At 41.3% G+C, this 11312-nt stretch overlaps 1 long non-coding RNA gene across 1 annotated transcript in view; it reads right to left on the bottom strand.

Annotated features, from left to right (window-relative positions):
• Positions 1 to 5548: 5548 nt before the first annotated feature.
• Positions 5549 to 11312, bottom strand: part of LOC136293302 (uncharacterized) — a 65699-nt gene continuing 59935 nt past the window's right edge. The window contains exons 2-3 of the long non-coding RNA XR_010722163.1: positions 10857 to 10925; positions 5549 to 6194 (exon numbers count right to left, since the gene is read on the bottom strand). This is a non-coding gene — a long non-coding RNA (uncharacterized lncRNA). The remainder of the gene's footprint in view (positions 6195 to 10856; positions 10926 to 11312) is intronic.

The raw sequence follows: 11312 nt of genomic DNA, 5'->3' as shown, positions 1-11312 counted from the left end.
GCTTCATTCTAGGCTCTCCCATCTGATGATTCCAAAACTATTTGTATCACTTGAGACACTGGAAGATGCCAAGACGGACACAAATATTATGCCAACGTCATGGCAGGGAACTGGGGATGCAGCCAAATTAGGTAACTTCAGTCCAAGACTCACACTGAGACCCACACCTAATACAGCTCCTGCTGTGTTTCTTGTGCTAGAACTGGTCTTTCTGGTGAATGGAAGCCTCCTTTCATAGGAGCAATACCAGGACAAAACCATGCCTTGCAGAAATGCGGATGGGAGCACACACACATCCATGCTCTGTCACCAACTGCGTGGCTCCCACCAGGTAGCAATTAGCACAGAATGTGCACTGTAATATGTAGGAGCAATAATCCTTAACTGCTGGCTAGCCTCCTCATCCAGCATCTCCTACTGTTCCGGTTTTCAGACAGAAAACCAGACTCACACAGCCAGCACTACCCAGCCTTTGGGAAGGGGGCTTCTCCCCATACAATGCCGACTTTTGTCCCGGTGCAGAGTGTCACTTTCCCACACGGAGCAGTCCCTTGATCTGTGAGTAGCGCCCATGACTTCTTCAGGAACCACTTGCAAAGGACAGTGCAGCTCAGCAGGCCCTTTGTAAATGTGTAGCTGTGACACATTAATCAGTTACAATGACCCCTGTAATCATTAACAATGTCTTTGGGGCTCCTTGTGTAAAAAAATGCTGCTATGCCAAGTCAATGGGAGAAAAAATTGTGCCGTGGTTGTGGCTTTAAAACTTGGACTGTGAAGTATTATTTGTATCAAAGGATGAAATAACAAGTCAGAAGGGTGAGAAAACTTGAAAGGAAATAGGCTTAGGGAAACAGAAGGTAGAAGTAATCAATAAATCATAGAATAAAGTAAAGAGAAAGAACCTTTAAAGTGCCCAGCTTAAATGTCAAGAGTATTAGAACAAAAGAGCTCAAAGCAGGAGAATGTATGACAGGAAAATATGCTGAAATTCTGACAGAAAGTATATTCACTCCTGAGCATGGGAAAAAGTACAGGCAGCAGAGAAAAGCAAAGAAATTTGGCAATTGTGTAAGTTCCGCTTCCTCATTTAGACTGGATACACAGGATCAGTGCTATTATTTCTAGAAGATTCTGGGTTGTAAAACTGGGTAAAAAAACCCCAAACATCCCAGCAGTGAAAAAGATCAATTTTAAATTTTATAGTATGCTGGGAATGTGTTATCACCTATGTGTGAAGGTATGCCATGAATATTGCAGAGTAATAGATCCTGCTTACGTTATACCACACCAAAAAAGAAACAGAGCGAGCCTGGAGCTGGTCTTAAATTTATCTCTGGACAAATTCATTCAGCTAAAATTTAGAGTTTTTCCTAATGACACTCTTTCAGTGATGCATTTAATCTTATATAGCTCCAGTCACATATAAGTCTAGGCACATGTGTTTGCTCTACTGAAATCAATGTATATATCCATATACTTCCAGTTAAGCTGGTACTCAAAATATTTTTCCAAGCTGTAGACTAAGTGTTGATGGATTACCTAGTTAGCTATAAATTGCATGGCTGCTTCTGGTTTTGGCTACTGGCTCAAAAACAGACACCTATTCCGTTTGAAGCAAGCTTACAATAACTGTTATTCATATAATATAATAGATTCTCCTGGTACCGCACATATTGGACTTTGTGAAACAAAATTTTCTGTTCAAATGGGATTTGAGTCAACTGAGAAAAGGCTGCTTATGCACTTCTTAGCTGAAACCTGTATGGAAAGAAACAACCCCACTTTTCTGTACCTTGAAGAGCAAAAGATGGGAAGTTGTCATAGAGGCTGCCAGGATGTGTGTCCCAGTGGAAGGCAGACAGACAAATTTCTGGCCCTGTGCTTTGGGTGATAGACTTCCTCAAGAATGGAAGATTTTAGGACTTGTGCAGCTATTGTGCCACAGATCTGGGCCACAGGTATTCTTAAGTGCCCTGGTGGCCCCAGCCACTGCACAGGGCTTTTGTTTGGGTCAAGGACCAAATAGATACTCTTTGCAATGTGTGTGCAGTCAGGACACAGAAAAAGTCATTAAAACCACACCTATTTCTTCTTATGGTACTAAAGCATCACCTTAAAACCATGTGGACCATTCAGGCAATGGCAGGGGAGAAAAAAATTGAACTTGTTGTGAAATACTGTCAGTTTAAATCAGCCAGTGGTATTTGATAGGGAAACAGAGAAGCTTAGTCCATTTTAAAGAGTTTTCATTAAACTATCCTGCCCTTCTGCTGCATGAATGTAAATGACAGTACTGATGTGCAACAGTAATGTTAGCAGGTAAATTGAGTGCTAATGCTTGTGTTAATGCTTCTGAGCATGCCCCCTATAAAAAGGAGACGTTTCCAAAAACCTGATGGGTCTGACGTGAGCAGAGTGCTGAGTCAGGGAAAAAACCCAACTTACTGCAAGTGTTCATTTGACAGCAAAGGATTTTTTGGTATGCCTCAATGAGACATTTAAAATTTCACTCATAATTTTATGAAATGTCTCTCATTTAAGTTGTCAAAGCCTGACAGGCTTGTTAACAGCATCAAGGGGTGAATGGTCCTTCATCTTCTTGCTCTTGCTCAACTGAATGATCGATGAACAAACTAAAGATGACAGCTGCTGCGAAGATATCAAGAATCAAAGGAGATGCGGAAGATGTTTCTACTCCTCCCTGCTTAATTCAGCCTAAAGAATCTGTTCTGTTCAAGAAAAGGTTGGAAAAGCAAGAACAGCAGTAGCCTAAATCCTGTCCATAAGTCCAGCTTTTCTGCCCACTCCAGCAAGGCCCACTACACTGGCACAAAGCAAGGCACCTCATGAGACTGGGGTCCACTAGTAATTTTCTGTTACCAGGGCTCTTCTTCCACCAGGAACCCCGAAGCTGAGAACCCAATAATGGAATAAACATGAAAGGCTATCAGAGTGTCCCCAAGATTTACACAATATCTTGACAAATTTGACTCTAAGAACAGCAAAACAACTATTATTCTTAACTGTCCTCCATTAAAATGCCAGTATTTTTGGGGTGACATTAGCTCTCACTTTACCTTAATGTCTTCAGCCTATGTCTAACTTTCCCCAAATTTTCATGGAAAAAGTAGTGACACACTTGGAATACAATGATTTTTCACGGCCTATCAATACTTGCTGAAAGCCAATTCTGACTTTCAAGATGTACTTGAAACTTCATTCTAAGAACTAATGAGGGAACCAAAGCATGTTACATGAATAAATGGCCAGTCAGATTGGCTAAGTTTTGAACATTAGGTCAAGATTATAATAAACCAGGTGAATGACATGCAAACCAAGAGTGATGTAATAGACTGGGGGGACACACAAAGGGACATAGGGAAACTCTGCATAGCTTGCTCAGGGACTTTTTGTTATCAGGAATCCAGACACCATTAAATAAATGATTCCTTAGACGTTATTCAGCTCTCTCCTATCAAGCCAGCAAGGTCCACACTGCAGTTATTGCATGCTTGGCCAAACTGATAAACTTCAGTGATGAGGTGACAGGTTTGGCATATTAGGGGAGAACAAAGGATGTGATTTCTCTCAACTTTGGCAGGATGCTCAGCATTGTCTCCCATAACACCATTTGCATAACATTCAGCAAACTGATGAACTACATAGTAAGTAAACAGACAGTGTACTGTCAATTTACAGGTGGTCTGTAAACTGGCAAAACTTCCAGGCTCAAAGGCTTGTGATATGACTGGTGTGTCAAGCTGGAGACCAGTCACATTTTTACCGTGAAGGTAATTGAATGGTTGAATAATTTGCCTAGAGAGGATGTGGAGTTTTCCTCCTTGGAAACATTGAAAGCCTCAGTGGTCAGAGCCCAGAGGACTGAGTTCTAGTTTACACTGCTTTGAGAAGGGGAGTTGGAGTAGATTATCTCCAGAGGTCCTTTCCCACCTCAGCCATTCTGTGATTCTGTGACAGCCCCATCTTTGTCTATACCTTGAAGGTACTGGCATACTGAACGTTTGTTGTTTTTATTCTAGGAATGGCACCGTCAGTTTTTTTACAGAAAGTGTATCAGTTTATTGTAATTTCCTTGACATACAAGCTGAATTTACAACTCTATTGCCATCCTTATTTTTCCCATTTCTTACTTCAACTTTGCAGAGTGCTCTCTAATGAATAAAGTCTATAGAGTATCTCACACAATGAGAAAAGGGAAGAACTGATTACCCTTTATTGAGAAAGAGTCATTTTTAAAGCTGCATTTGTTACCTAGTTCCGTTGAGTCAGCACAAAGCCTTTCTTTGTTGCATAGTAGTTTGTCTGTAGCGTGTGTACCACAGTGTCCTTTGTAAGCATGCCATATATAAGGTCCAGTATTCCTATCCCAGGGTTAGCAACTCTGCATGGTGCCATGATCCCAAGAGAATCTTAGACAAGAAAAGCCACTTTCAGGAGCTCCATTTTCCCCCTGTTTCTAGGGCAGTGGTCCTCAATTGAGGCAGCAGCAAGCTCAAAAATAATTTTAGGCCAATATTTAGAGTTATGTGGTAAAACAAACACAGGGCTTATGTACTTGTATATAAGGCTCATCCTGTCCTGCACTGCTGCCCAGCTGCTAAGTGAATCCCCAACCGTAATCCCAGAGTGAAGCAGAATGCTGGAGAGCATGGAGACAGGGTGCTCTTCAGTACCCCATGAGATCCATCTAACAACAAGTAAGCCATGCTGTTTGCCAGTGCCTGATGCTGATTACAAGCATCTATGTGGGGAAATGGAAACTTTTCCTACATAGGAAAAGTTGGAGCTAAGCCCCTCTGGGCACTGATGCCCCATCTGTTCCTAAGAACCACTCTGCTCCATCCAAGCCTTCAGGGTGACACAGGGCTGAAACACTCCTGGGAATATTACTGGTGGGTAGGGAATCAAACAGGTCATGGAGTCCTCTTCAACCCACCCAGTGCATGTGCTGAAGTTAGTCACTACCACTAGCTGCTATATTTATAGAGGGATGTCGTAAGTTTGACGTAAGACACGATTTGTTTTTTCTGTACAGCAGGGCAAAGGTGCCTTTCTCCTCCCCTTCTTCAGTTTTTGGATAAACCCTCACTTGTTTTCACAGGAACATTAGCTCAAATCTGCTGCTACTGTGCACAGCCGATAAAACTATTGCTTGGAAAGACCATATGTCACATGGAACTACTCAAGAGGCATAAAGCCCCGCTTTTTTGCCAATCCTTTAAAGATACGATTTTATGCTCAGTTAAAATGGAAAAGAGCATTATGTTTAAAGATAAACCCATTTACTGTGCAGTTGCTTTGCTAAATTCTGTCACCAAATTACTTGTTAGTAAGACATTTGGACTGCCTTTAAAAAAAAAAAAGTTGTTGCACATCGCTTTCTCCTTGTTTATCAGTTGCTATGACAATGTTAATGACAATACCACCACTGACAAGGACTAAAATCTTTTACTAGAGACAAGAAAAGGCAAAATCAGATCTGAGGAGAAAGTTCCCTTTATTAAAATACTTCTTGTTACCCTTTTTGACCCCGGTAGTTGACCAATATTAAGGGTCCCTAGAGGTTGTTTCTGTTTGGAGAACAAACGGATACGGGAGTGAATTGAGCTTTTTAATGTGCACCTGTTTGTTTAGAAAGACTGTACACAATGTCCCGTTACTCTGGGCACAGTGGGAGTCAAAACAATAGTCAGTGTTTTCTCTTTCCACATTTTCAAGCTTCTTTTGAGCCACAACTCCAGTTATCTCTCCCTTAGGTTTCTCTCAAGGTCAGGCTACAAGGGTTTTCCTTGCTTGCTCTGGCGTGTCCTTGCTACTTGCTATGTCTGCTTCTTTGATGTTTCTGCTGTCACTTTCTGAGTTGCTCCATTTCATCATATGCCACCTTGTCCCCAGCCTTTGCAGTTGGATCCTGGAGAAGTGTCTCAGCCCCCACAGTTCAGCACTGTAGGCATGTGTGCCACGGTAAGTAGGGTGCGGAATGTTATGGTGCAGCCCCTGGAGTCTCAACGAGGATGTCCCAAAAAGAAGGCAGTTCTTTTCCTAGGGAAAGGAAGCTTTCTCACCCACCATCTTCCACGAGGTTTCATGGCTGACTTTCAGCATAACACTGAATTTATTTCCAACAGTGTATTTTTGCTCCCTGTCAGATCAGTTTCTCCACAGTAGTGCTATAAGGTGGGGGAGCAGAAAACATGTTACTATTTCCTAACAAAACAGCCTCTGATGCAACTATAATAAAGTTGTGAAAAAGTCCTACAGGAGTTAAACAGATTTGACAGCATTTAATTTCCATAAATTTAGGGCCCAATCCTGCTTTTCTTTTGCTAATGAGTACTAGAGGGAGATAATGCATGATTTTTTTCAGACAAACTAAAGACAGAAATAATGCCATAGCTCAGCAACAAAAGACAGGTGTGGGATTAAGCTGTTGGAACATTTTTATGGCCAACAGAGGTATTTTCAGCATTCCTGCTCTGGGTTAGACCCATCTATGCTGCTGTGACCAACAGGTCTCATGTCCAGGCCTGACTGAGATGCACAGCCACTGCCTCTGGCAGTAGCTCTGCTGCTGTCCCTTGAGGCTCTTTGATTGGAACAAAGCTTGCATATAGCATAATCACCACTCAGACAGGGAAAGGTCTTTGATTTTGAACAGCAAAAACTCATAATAGTTGCATTTTCTTTTGTTTTTAAGGAAAGAGACACCAGCAGTTTTAATTTATCTCATGTTTATGCCAGGACTGTTAACACGACCCATTCAACACATAAAGAAACTGCTTCTAGTTGTTCGCAGGCATGACCCATCTCTAGTTTTCATATACTTTCTTTTTATATTTTCTTCCATAAACCCATGTCCTACCAACTTCCCACCTTCATAATTATGTAGGTGATGGTCTGTGGCAGGGTTTATTGTAGATTCTGAATGAGAAAGATCCTCTGGTATGACCTCATAGACCTATAACTTTGGAAACAACTCCTTCACTACCACAGATGAACCAGCTATAATTTTCTGAAGGTCCCAGCACCACAAATTATGTCTTTGGCCACATTTACAGCAGTAACATAATAGTTTGGCACAGATGACACAGTCAAAAGTTGTCTTTCTACACTGTGTTTCCAACCATTAAACTGGGGTGAGCATGGTCCTGTCAGCACTGGTGAACTTCATGCTATGAAAAACCTCTGAATTCAATAGAACCTCATTTAAATGGAATTTCATATACTGCAGCAGAGGGAGCTTGCACCTTTAATTAAAAATCTCAGGCTATCCACTCATGCAGCCAGTCTTTAATCCCTAGGAAATGTTATTTGCTGAGACCATTGTTTCTTAATTAATAGACAGTGAACAGTATATATTTGGTTTAGCCTTTGAAACATATATTTGGTTTAGCCTTTGAGAAAGGGGATGAGTTTTCTCCAAGCACTGAAGAGGGTAAACATCTCTTTGCATGAAGCATCCTGTTGTGGGTATATTGTATGTAAACTAAAGTGAATGATTCTGCTGAGCTCTCATCAGAAAATGGAGTTTGGAATAGTCATATCGTCTGAACACAGGTATTCTGAACAGTAGGAAAATAGGGCTGGAGGGCAGGGGGGAGGCAGAGTAATTAACTCTCACTTTAAAACTTTGAAGGAAACAGTTCAAAAAGTTCTCGAAAGACTGTCACAATAAGACTGCCAAAAGAGACATTAGGCATTCTCAGGTTTACAGGTTATTAATTTCTTGCATTTTCAATAAATTGATAGTCACTAGATCAGAGTCTTAGGAAAAGATCTCCCCTCTCAAGCAAGTATCTTTAACAGTCCACTCTACAATAATTATTTTCTGTCATACTCTCAGAACAAGGATTTGAGAACTCGTCACTCAGCCCTGAACCTGTGGATCAATCCTGGATTTGTACAAATTGGTACATGTCCTAGCTTGATCCAGGCCAGAGGGGAGCACTGAAGCTTATTTCTCTTGAACCTGCTATGTGACTGGTCTTTATGCTGCCTGTATCCTTACACTGACCTTTTTCTGGCTACAAGACAACAGTCAGTCTCAGTCAGCATAAAGCCGGGTGTTGAAGATAACCCATCAACATTTTTGGAACCAGTGCAAAACCATTGTCAGCACTTGCAATACAAGTCCAGCTGAGATGTATTTTATGGTATAGAGGGAGCACTGGAACTGGACTTAAAGCACTGAGCAACAACCTCAGAAACATGATCTAAATGTAAGGAGATTACCTTATGAGGCCATTTTGCCTCAATCTCTCCTTTTGGATGTGTTCCACTTTGCTCACAATGCTTTTACATGCACAGAGTCAGAGAGCATGAGACTAACTCCTCAGTGGAGGGTTCAGGGCACTTTCTAGAGAGGGAAAACACATGGGCTTCAGCACAGACTGAGGCATCTCAGTAAAGTAGAACAGAGTAAGCAGAAGCAACAAGACCCCTCCAGCCCCACAGTACTCACTGGCCTGCTTAGTCATACATTTTTGGAGGACAGAGCATTTGAGGTAATTAATATCCCTACCCCCTTCCTCTACCTGAGACCACTGGCTATGAGGGAGGAAGGTTCAGTCGGATTCTGTTCTTTCCTACCCAGCATCCTGCTGTGCATCCTACGTGTACATCCTTGTTCTTTCCAGTGCAAGCTGTAATAGATCTGTGGCTCTGGGCTAGTGCAGCAACCCCACAGTGAGGTTCGGAACAGCTCACTGCACCCTCCTGCCTGTGTCCTGCATCCTGCCTGCATCCTTACTCTGTAACTATTTTGTTCTGGTTTTGGCACCTGGCTTAAGGCTGCCAGGTACCTTGGCGGGCAGTTTCCCCCTATCCTAACCTGACTGGTAGTACGTGACTAACAAAATTCATGTATCAGGTCAGGATCTCCTTTGTGTCACCAGCAAATAAGCTGTCAGGATTAGTTTAAAGCTCCACCATATTTAAAGAGGCCAGATAAGTGGTTTATTCCTTCCTTCATCCTTTCACCCTCCTCCCTTTCTATGATGAACACCATTTGAAGCTAAACTAATGTTTGCAGCAGTTATTATCAGGACACTGACCCGGGACTTGTCATTCTCCCACAAAAGCAATCCTACCCTCAGCTTTGTTAGGAGTAATCTAGTTCCAGGTTTTTATTCAGTGACATTTTCTTAGTTTTGCTCTTGCTGATCACAAGCTGCTTTTTGATGAAAATCAGTCCTCTCAACACTTAGTTAAAGCCATGCCTTGTTTAACCCCACAGGCCAAAAGCCTCCTCAATCAAAGGCTGTGACCCCTGAACATTAGGTTACACTGAATAGACTGTCTGTAGTTCCTAGCTATAGCAATGTCTATCTTTGGGAGTAGAATATTAACACACCCCAGTGGGAAAAGAAATGTCTGACTTGATGATAGCATTTCACACTTTCTAAACAAAAAGTGAGGTAGAGCAAAATGAGCACCCTGTTCTTTTGCTTAACTATTATTCCTGACTAAAAGTGAAATCTTTCTCCAGTGCCATATGCTTAAAATTATTACTGTTTTGAAAAACTGACATCAGCTGCTTGTGTCCTGCTTTGTTGTCTACATTCTTCCAAAGACCATTTAGCAAAAGTCCTGGAAAACCCCAGTCCCATGGCACATATTTTCTCGCCTCTCTCAGAACAGTTCCATCATGCCACTTTTGAAGGGTTTGATATTTTGTTCTTAATACTGATTTAGAAGCATCTGCTAATAAATTGACAGGTTGTGACACCTTCCCATAATTTTAGAGCTTTTTCACCTTAGCTCCTGAGTACTGCTTTTATGGTTTCAGAAGGCTTTTCGTTCACACAGCTTCCATCTTGAGTAGCCCGTTGAATGGGGTTGTCAAGACAGCTATGTTTCATGTGCATTTTTCCTGGAACTGAATTCAGTGTTGCCTACAAAATTACAGTTCCTCTGTCTGCAGCAGGTTTCATTCTGCAATGTCTAGCTTTTGATTTCTGTGATTTCTCATCTTGCTAGCATCAAATCTATTTAAAATACTTTCATAAGGAGATTGGTTTTATTGGTTGCACTTGAAATTCATTTTCTTCAGTGTGTTACCCTCTTTCATGACACACCTAACAAATCTAGGCTCATAATTTGCTCTGTCTTGTGCCCAGTGTGTTCACTGGGAATAGAATGTCTGGATATCTGTATCCAGCAAATGGGAAACCAGTTGTCATTAGAGCCTTGTTGCTACTCTTTAACATTTGCATCATGGCACTACTCAGAGACCCTGGTGAATGAAGCTCTGTTTAGCCTGTATCTGTGTGTATCAATAGGAAAAGTGAGCATGTACTCTAAATAATCACTGGCAGATGAAATAAGTCTTTGCTAAATGTAGCTTGCCAGCAATGTAGTTTTTCTTCATCCAAGACGTGCACCCCTGCATATCTTCTATCTCCAGTAATGTGTCATTACATTGAGGCTTTTTTTCCTACTTTTGGTTGGCAGATTCCTGCTCTATGGCTTACTTCTAAAGGAGGTCAGTGAAAAGTAACCAGGCAAGCAAGCCTAATGTCAGCCTGTGGGTGTAAACTGGCCACGCAAAGATTAATATTTGCTTCAGTCACAATTTAAAAAAAAAAAAAAAGTGTAATTTAAAGGCTGCATACACTGTCTCTGGAAGTCACTGTAGTCATTGTTTTAAACTTTGAATTTTTTTTTTTCCCTTTAAAATAACCAAAGACAGAAAGTGATCAAGTAAAAATTGTTGGCACAGGTAGGGTCTGATTTTCTGGTTCTTCATGACAGTGTTTGAACTTGGGGAGGCAGAAGAGGTAATCAATTAAGAGCAATCCAGTTATTCTTTCCTAGGGCTCACTGAGACTTACCTGTTATCCAGAAGTCTGAAATCTGTGCTAGGCACATGTTTTTTCCTCAACCTTCTTCCACAGGTGCACCTGTAAGTATGGATACGGAAACCTGTTTGCTGGGATGGATGGATGGGACATAGCACCCATTCAGCCACTTTTCAGCTGGGCACTGCTTAGGGGAGAAGTCTAAAAAATCAGGCAGAACACCCAATCCTTTTGAAAACCAGGCATGACAAGAACTGAGATCTCTTTTAATCAAAGATTGCTGGCAGTATAGTTCAGGACAAGGAGGGGAGACATAGTTAATTTTCCACAAAATTTCCTATTTCTAATTGCAAATACTTGACACATTTTAAAAATCTGAATGTTATTTTTAAAGCTAGTTTAAAATGTTATATTAATGGCTAAGTTTTATACAGATCTTTTCACACTATGTCTTCACATATTCATAACTAGTTGGTGTTGTGTGCAATA

Source organism: Chamaea fasciata, unplaced genomic scaffold, assembly GCF_029207755.1.
Source record: "Chamaea fasciata isolate MVZ Bird 193981 ecotype frontalis unplaced genomic scaffold, bChaFas1.0.hap1 SCAF_1, whole genome shotgun sequence".
Lineage (NCBI taxonomy): Eukaryota > Metazoa > Chordata > Aves > Passeriformes > Sylviidae > Chamaea > Chamaea fasciata.
This window is presented reverse-complemented; position numbering and strand designations above follow the sequence as displayed.